This window comes from Primulina eburnea, chromosome 5, assembly GCF_022965805.1.
Source record: "Primulina eburnea isolate SZY01 chromosome 5, ASM2296580v1, whole genome shotgun sequence".
Taxonomy (NCBI): domain Eukaryota; kingdom Viridiplantae; phylum Streptophyta; class Magnoliopsida; order Lamiales; family Gesneriaceae; genus Primulina; species Primulina eburnea.
In genome coordinates, this window is record NC_133105.1 from 24278847 (window position 1) to 24288650 (window position 9804).

At 36.1% G+C, this 9804-nt stretch overlaps 1 non-coding gene and 1 pseudogene across 1 annotated transcript; both read right to left on the reverse strand.

The window, feature by feature from the left end:
* Positions 1-656: 656 nt before the first annotated feature.
* On the reverse strand, positions 657-4169 carry LOC140833101 (uncharacterized; annotated as a pseudogene).
* On the reverse strand, positions 2767-2829 carry LOC140833240 (small nucleolar RNA snoR101). The gene has a single exon (XR_012118371.1). It is a non-coding gene; the product is annotated as a small nucleolar RNA snoR101 (small nucleolar RNA).
* Positions 4170-9804: the final 5635 nt, after the last annotated feature.

Consider the following 9804-nt stretch of genomic DNA (forward strand, 5'->3'; position numbering starts at 1 on the left):
GTGCAATCCTTCTGCGAGGAAGAAGGGGTGATGTAGGAACATCGAAGTCTCCGAACATCAAAAAAAAAACTCTTGCAATTTACATATTAGTTTACCTAATTTATTTTAAATTTGATAACTCAACTGATTTTTGTTATAAGTCATTTTCTGCTCAAACATTTTCAGTCATTTTTTTTCGTACAGTTTTCATTGCTGACTTACTGAGTAACTTAACCAAAATATTTGTAAATTTTGTTGATTATTTATTCACCCCTTCTAATTTTGAACTAGAATGTAAACTCATTTTCCTTCGATTTATTTAAAATTCATCATATGAAAAAAGAGAAATTAAAAAAGACATCCAATAAAAATAAAAATCGAGTTTATAAATAAAAGGATATAATTATTTTTATACAAATGGAGGTAAATTTCACTATTCTAAAAAAATGTAAATTTCATTTTAAAAAAATAAAAATAAATTTCATTTTTCTTCAATTCAATTTAAAATAAAAAAAAAAAGTGAAGATAAATACATCCATGTAATATATTTGTAATACTATAAATATAGATATTATTTAATGAAGATAAAGACATACACATTAATTCACAATTCAAAATCAGATATATATATTTATTATTATTATTATATTGAATATGCATGTTTCAAACAACTAGTATTACACATGAATAATTATCATTGAAACAAATATTAAAATATTCTTTTCTGTCATTAAAATAAGAATTGACGCTACCAACAATCACTTCCTAAGCTGTAAGGTTAGTTTATAGTATAGAACAGTGAACACTTTGACAGTTCGGAAACCAGATTCGGGATTTGCAGCAAAAGGTTAACAGGATCTAGCCTTCTCGAGTCTCGGCTTCTAACTCAAACGTTGATATTTCTTTGAAACACGGTTTATCAGTTCTGAAAATACTGAAGCGATATAAAGATTGCTTCCTGTTTAAAGAAGACAGGTCTTAGCGAAGGTGCAATTCACTAGCTTTATATGAAAACTATACATGTAACTCTGTCCGAATTGACCTGCTTCCTCGATGAGGAGATGTGTTGAGGTATGAATCAAAAATACCGCGCAGAGTTTTCCCCTTGCTACTGTTACTCTTTTTCCTGCTTCAACGACTTCATCAACCACAACATTCTGCAAGATATGACCTTTAAATCATAAGCAACAACGGTCAATTCAACCAAAAGTTTCAGCTACTGCGGCCTAGTATCGTAATCATGTGACCTTCATTTATCATGTCATGTGCGGTTGTACTCGCTTGACAAGAACAAGAATGGATTTTAAGACTAGAATTTGAAAACTGAAATTTTGATGTGGAATGAGTGTTTAGCAAGACAGATAACAGCAAGGGAAAAACAGTTCCATTTAGTACACAGCATAAGGGTAAGGGCAACCAAGTGGAATCTTTTAACACAATCCATGCCCAAAGGCCACTCAACGAAGGAAGCTATCGCAGCAATCTGGCGAAGAAAATAGTGATTTGGGTAAAATCTGTAACATGGGTTTATAAATGAAGATAAAGTTCAATTAACATACCAACCTGTTTGCACAATATTTTGAATGGAGGGCGTGCCTGCGAGGTACTACAAGCACCAACTACTTCTAACTATTCAAGCTACGTGGATTCTAAATTCGATCGTTAGTTATAATCTCCCAAACTAATATGCACCAAAATAAAAAAAATTGATTGAAACGACACTGAAATTGAAAGAAACAAACTTCCAACAAAATTTTGTATTTACAGTAACTTGTAGAAATTTAGAAAACATAAAAATATAATATAAATTGCTGAATCTGGAATGAAAAGATGTCAAAATTCTTAGAATTAGACTAAAAAGATAAATTGTTTGAAGATGAAAACTAAATGCTATGCAGAAATTGTGTTGTTGAGTCGAGTTGTTTTTTTGTTGTCTGTCATTGTTTTTCTTTTCTTTAGATTCTTGGACGATTCTCCCACTCCCTCACTACTCCATGATTTTGCACATTATCTCTACACGATCTCCTCCAATTTGCACGCCATTTGATTTCTTCAAACCAATTTTAAATTGATGAGATCTCCTCCAATTTGCATGCCATTTGATTTATTCAAACCAATTTTGAATTGATGAGCTTATCTAATCTTCTCGCTTCTTTATTCTACTTGGACTGGGCTCAATCATTGAGCCAAGTTTAATTGGGCTAAATTTATTTTTTTGGTGCAAACACAATCATTGAAAATATATACAATATGCATTCATTTCACAGAAACAGCCAAAAGTCCATCTATCATTTACAGACGCAGTTACAAAATAAAATTAATTTTCGACAAAAAATTATTGAAAAAAGATAAACTTGGTCGCATTTTTATGAGGTCACCGGAGGTAATTAGGTCAAGCAATAAAGGCATCAGAGGTTATTAGGTCAAGCAATAAAAACAAAGATTGATAACTACTACCTGAAATAAGATTAAGTGGCAGATTATAGATTACCTTGCTAAGATCCACATCAACAATCAACAAGCGTCCCTACGAACCTCCATCTAGGTTTTTCCGTGTGATACCCACCAAGAACAAAGGACTTCATTCATTTCATTAAATGGTAAATATTAACTAAAAAACTGAAAACCAGGAGGAAAAAGAGAGAGAACCAAAAAATCAAATAACGCACCAACTCTAATGATATGACAAGAGGAAGGTTAAAAAAATTGAAAAAAGAAGCTATTTGGAAAACAATTTAGATGTAACACGAATAAAAAAATGTTAGATTAAAAATGAGAAAATCTATGGGCATCAGTAAACATAATTTATCAACATGAACTTACCTGAAGTTCAGAGATCAAGTGTAAACCATCATTTGCCCCAAATATAGACATGCTAAAGAAACAAAAAAAAAAAACGAAAGGCAAATCCTTACGTATTTCGAGACAACTCAAACCATTTTTATATACAAATTGATTTTTTTATATGGATAATAACACGAGACAGAACTCAAACATCAGCTGGGAACCGTTGGTTTCGAAAAATGTTCCATTTCTATACTTTTCCTTTCTCCTACTTGACTCTTTCCAACAATGCAAATGTCGAGGCAATACAAGAATAGCTCGCAATGAAGAATGTAGGCAGTCAAGTGATATCCAATCCACTAAATTATTTGATCTCTGAGGTATTTGGTTTCATTAACTTAAATAGTTAAATCCTGTTGTTGACCTAGCACAGTGAATCAGCTTCTCTAATGACTCAAAAAAAAAGAAGAGATGACTATGATAGAGGTGATTTAACTGTGACAATACATTCTCTATATGAACACCATTTGTGCTTACGAAAATGATGGGGGACATCAAGTGGAGGTAACACACCCTGAAAATGGTCATACAATTACAATGATTAGATAATAAATAATTTTAAACATACCATCTTTAAGAGATTACTAATCTGAACACTAGATTCTCACCCCAAATCTCAAACTGTTATGCTTAGGAAAAAGATCCTTTCTGAGATACTCTCAGAAGAAAAGCAGCACCACTCTCATTGTCATCTGAATGGTTTAACACTGTTTCAATGGATGTGTCCTCAGATATACTTTTGTTATCAACCACAAAGATCTGTTTTGACAAAAGCAAAAACCACCTTGGTGACCACATCCACACCTAAACATATCTACACAATATCGTGCAGTCCGCAATTAATAAAAATGTACATAATTTATTCATCAACTACTGTGTAATTGTGTGAGATTAAAAAACCGTGCTGTCCGCAACCTCATACTCCACTTCTATAACTTAAAAAAACAACAGAAATAATAATATATTCACTACGCAAATAAGATCGTTCAAAAGAAAATGTGGAAAAAGCAACTTGACCTCGTCGATTCTAAAAATGGTGGCCGCCCGAGCAACCTGACCAGCCAACTGCAAAGAAATAAAACGATGAAAAGATCAAACATACCACACATCAAGACCAAATACCAACATTAAAAAATAATAATAAATTACGCACGAAAACAGTAGGAAATGAAAAACCCACACGAGTAGCTAGTTCAAGGGACTGAGCATTATCAATAATGGATCGTGGAAGATTCGACGTCTTTCTGCTGCTCTTTGGATTTCTTCTTCTTCTTCTTGAGAAGGCCGTTTGCGAGAGAGGGATCATTTTGAGCCTCTGCTTCGTGTTATCTCTTTTTCTTCCGCATTTTCGAACTATCTTTCTGCCGAAAGGGTTTTAATTTGTGATCATTAGGGTTTTACAGAAAAGTTTGTACAATGTGCTTCTCTTTAAGTACCATGAAATTGCAAGTTTTTTTATTTTACTCATATTACATCTTATAATAATGCTTGAATCTGGCCCATCGAATCTGGGCGCTAAAGCAAGTGGTGACGATTCAAATGATAGGCTGGCCCGTCCATCCAAAAGTGGATTCGGGTATAGACATGTTACGACATTTCTATTTTTTTTATGTCGATCGATTTCACAGCTGTTCTTTTTCGTTACTGTTTGGGCTAAAATATTTAAATATATAAGCCCAGTTTAATTACAAGCACAATTAAATTATATGGGCTCATGAGCTGTAGCAGATTAATTTGTATCGATTCAAACTGATCACAAAAGATCGTAGCATAGAGAGAAGAAATCGTGAAAGGCGAAAGGACGTGGATCATGGGGAGTAGAGAAGAACCGCCAAGCGCTGAGAAGAAAAAAAGAACATTGGCTACAGAAAAAAGACAACTCAACACGCACAAAATCTGCAAAATACTCTCTGCAAAAAATTCAATCTTCAATCAATAGTCTTCAAGTTTTTCCAGTATATTTCTAGCACTCTACGTTTCCTTGTTTTAGATTTCAGCAACAAGTTATTATATTTAACGTCTTTGATGAATTCCTATAGTTTTGTAAATTCAAAATCATGCTAGGAGTTTATTTCCATCGATTTACAATACTTTTCTTTATTTTGGCATTGCATTTGTTTTAGGAGACTAGAACTGACGGTCGAATTTAGAATTCACGTCCTTGAATATTTAGAAGTTAGATTTTATCATTTTCACACAAATCGATGTATTTCGCACCTGGCACACCCGCAAATCAAATATTGTGCAAACATATTTTTGGCACGTCTGGTGGGACCATCACTATGCCACCAAGAAGAAAAGAAAACGTCAATCAAGGGGATGGGGAGTCTCAACCAAGCCAAGAAGAGGCTCACGCTCCACTGACAGAGCAACCGGCCGCTGAAGAGCCGACCAGGGAGTTGGATTTGCATCCAAGTAATGTTCCAGAGGTGTATGCTCATATTTCAAACCGTTTGGTTGAAGTATTGACCGCGATGAAAATTGAAGAAATATCACAAGCACTGTCCAAGGCTGTGTCTGATTGCTTGAAGACAGTATTGGGTAAACCGAACCAATCAACCAACAAAGAGCAGAGCATAAGTGAGAAAGAAGGGAACCAAGGGAGCAACCAAGTCCAGGGAAATAACCAGGTCCCTGAATTTGACCAGGGAGTTGTAAACTCAAGGGCTAGCGATCCTCGTCGCCCGGAGTTCACTCTCTCGAATCAGCCAGAAAGAAGGTATACACCACCTCACAATAGAGAAGAAACCTTAGGAGGGAGGGCTCAGCCATATGCACGTGCTCATGGAGTGGGGAGCTCGAAGCAACTTTTTACTCAGGTGTACAGCGTAAAAAATCCTCTGTATCAACCGGGAGCGTATGAAGACATGTCACACATGGATTATCAAGGAGTAGATGGGGGCTTCCCAGGAGGTAATATTGGTTTAAATGCAGGATTTCAAGCTCGGGGGGCAAATCATTACCATCACCCACTCCCAGCTCGGAACATTCACGTGGTTGATCCAGAAATGGTGAGAGAGGCTGTTCAAGAGCTATATGGGCCGGCTTTGAGGCAGATAGGCCGCCCAGAATTCCACAAATCCTATCTAGAATACATAGACGTGAATAACCCATACCCAAGGGGTTATAGAGTTCATGATTTCAGCTTGTTCTCTGGGGAGGATGGCCAGTCCAGCATGGAACACATAGCCACATTTACCATCCACTGCGGAGAAATACCCAACTTAGAAAACTTCAACAATTTAAAGTTGTAGCTATTCCCGAATTTCTAACTGGGACTGCATTTGCTTGGTATGCCTCACTCCCCAAAAATTCAGTGATGAATTGGCAAGAGATGAAAAGACAATTTCACATTCAATTCTATAGAACAAAGATGTGCATTGCCGATTTATCCAGAGTCACCCAAAAGAAAGGGGAATATGTGGAATATTTCATAGACAGGTTCAAAAAGATAAAGAACAGGTGCAAGGTATTCCTACCTGAGACCGAGTTCGTGAAGATGACATAGAAGGGGCTGGATTTTGAATTAAGGAAGAAATTCTAAGGTATGGAGTTCAGGGATTTCTTTGAGCTAGCTGCCAAAGTGGCTGAATACGAAGAACTATTGCGAGAAGAGTCATACAAGAAGAAAACTGCTATGAGATTTTATTATCAGGAGCTGGAAGATGTGGTATTGGCAGATATTCAATCGGTCGCTTCTTGCACAGTTCCCCTACTAAAAAATAAGCCAGCAGAACTAAAAAGAAGAACAACTCCCAACTCCCCAAAGACATGCAATATACATTTGATGTGTCAAAGACCGAGGAAGTTTTTGATTTCTTGGTAAAAGAAAAATTCATCACTTTTCCACCTGATCACAGGATGCCACCTACAGAAGAGCTGAAAGGACGAGAGTATTGTAAGTGCCACAACTCCTACAATCATGCTACTAAATCTTGTTGGGCGTTCAAGAACATTTTGCAGGACAGAATTAACAAAGGAGTCGTGAAGTTCCTTAATAAACAGGAGTCTATGGCGGTGGATGATGATCCTTTTCCCCCAGTTGCTTTGGTTAATGTGAATGTGACAAATTTGAGGGATCTTCTCAATGAGAAAAGAAGTCGATCCTTTGCAGTGGAAGATCGAGTAATCAAGAAATACTGGATCCCGAAGGGTCAATTGTTTGAAGCTCATGGAAGACATATTGCCGATCAAATACGAACAGTTCAGCAGTGTTTCCCTAGAAATGTTGGTGAATCTGCGGCCTATCGATCGAAGAACTGATAAGTGTAATTTATTTCACATTTATTACTTGTTTTTAACTTAGAAATATGTGATTCTTGAGCAGTTTATTTGATTTGTTGTTGTTTTTGTTGTTATAGTTTGGAAGTATAGAATAAGAGTGTGAAGTATTAAAAGTGTTGAATTGGAAAGTGCAAAAAGATAAAAAAATACAGTAGCTACAGCGCACCCGCGCTTATTCATGTACCGCACCCGCGGTAAGCTAGTGCACCCGCACTGAAATAGGCAGCGCACCTGTGCTCATACACCAGAAAGAGGACCACACCCGCGGTCTTCGAAAAGCAAAATCCGGAAATTCTGTAACTTTGTGTGCTGCGCGTGGAAGTTTGAGAATTTTGTGTGCTACGACTTCTATCTTGTCTGGACTATAATAAGACATCATTTTGCTACTATCTAGGGTATTGAGGAGCCAAGAAAATAGGGGAGGCTGCTGCTAGATGATTGAGGATTCAAGTTCATCAAGTTCTTTTGAGAAATCTGCTGCACAAATCCGGGGACGGAATCAACACTTCAAACTCTTGTTCTAAGTTCTTCTTTCTTTTATTTTTCATTTGATATGTCTTGTTTTAGCACCATATTTTGTTGTTTTGATTGTGTTATTATGAACTAATTTTTATTTCTAGTGGAATGATGGAACAAAACTAGAAACCATGTGTTGGAATCTATGAACTAAGCTATTTAAGTTCTTCATCTTGTTCTTTTGTATTATTTCAATCTTAATGATTTCAATTTATTGGCCATAATTTGAATGATTTATATGTTTACAATTTATCACTCGAAAGAGGAAATTATAAACAAGAAAAAGAAAATATACATCAATGGTATTTATAGAGTTTGGGAGGGCCTATAATGCTATTGTAGCTTATAGAGAATCTAGTGCTTGATGTGTTATTTATTTGTAGATTGTTGATGGGAACATTGCAATCAAATTTTAGATAACTAAAATCTACTAACACTCGGGAGAGGGAGTAGATAATTATTTGATTCTTGGCTATTGAATAAGAAGGAGTTTTACAAAATAGCTGCAAGAAATTACACATGGTGGACAGTTGCGCGAAATCGGACCTCTAGATCTTTTATTCCATTGTTATTTGCTAAAAAGTTTGGTGTTATATTTCATTTAAATCCATTTTCAATTTAGTTATTCTTGTGAACAAATCTTTTAATTGATTTTTCTAAATAAAGTCAAGACTATTTTAATCACAAGCATTAATATACATTTATCTACATACTCCTCGTGGGATCGACACTTGTACTCAAAAATACATTTTACTATAATTTGACGTCGTACGCTTGCGAGCAATCAAGAAAACACGCAACAAGTTTTTGGAGCCGTTGTTAGGGAGTGTTTATTTTAAATTTATATTAGTATTGTTACCAATTAGTCTTGATTTTAATTTAGAGTTGTTTTTATTGTATTACATTAAACATTGATTTGTTTCTTATTCTTGTTTGACAGTGCATGCGAAGATCGCAAAATCTTGACTTGTTTATCTTTGATCCTGAGATCGAAAGAACCGCAAGAAGATTAATAAAGCCAAGAAGATAAGAGATTCAAGCAATGGCTGACAACAGAGATAATGAAAATCCACCCCCTGCAATACCCATCAGAGATCATTTTAGACCAGTACTAAATGCTCATTATTCAGGCGTAGCACGAGGGACTATTAATGCAAACAACTTTGAGCTCAAGCCCACATTAATAAACATGGTTCAACAGAACCAGTTTGGGGGAGCCGCTACCGCAGATCCTTATCTACATCTCAAAACATTCCTTGAAATCACTGACACGGTAAAAATAAATGGTGTTTCTGATGATATAATTCGATTGCGCTTGTTTCCTTTTTCTCTTAGGGACCAAGCAAGAGGATGGTTCCAATCGCTTCCTTTGGGGAGTTGATATCACTACATAGCAGGAGTTAGCAACCAAGTTCCTTGCTAAATATTTTCCACCTGCGAAGTCTGCACAGTTGAAAATTGAGATAAGTACTTTTAGGCAGACTGACTTTGAGCAATTATATGAGGCATGGGAACGGTATAAGGAGTTGTTGAGGAGATGTCCAAATCATGGTTTTGAAGATTGGGTACAAATTGAATTGTTTTACAATGGTTTGAATGGACAAACAAGAGGCACTGTGGATGCAGCAGCTGGTGGCACGATATTTGCAAAATCACCTGATCAAGCATATGATTTTCTGAAACAGATGGCCATTAACAGTTATCAGTGGCCATCTGAGAGGTCAGGAGTAAAGAAGCCAGCTGGGATTTATGCCATAGATCCTATTACATCACTCACCGCACAAGTTTCAGCTTTAACAACTCAAATTGCAGCTATGAATAAAGCTAGTACAACAGAGGTTGAAAATGCATCGGTTGTTATTGAAGAACCACATATTCCTGATGAGGCTCATTATATCAACAATAGGAATTTTGGTGGCTACAGAGGATATCGAGATAACCCTCCCCCTAACACTTATCATCCTGGTTTGAGAAATCATGAGAATTTTTCATATGCTAATAATAAGAATGTGTTGAATCCTCCACCGGGGTTCAATACATCAAAGGGGAAGGAAAACCTTCACTTGAGGATCTAGTTGGGACATTTGTTGCTGAATCTAGTAAAAGGATGGCTATGACTGAATCTCGTCTTGATGGCATGGAAACTCACATGGGAAATATGGGTGCCACAATGAAATCATT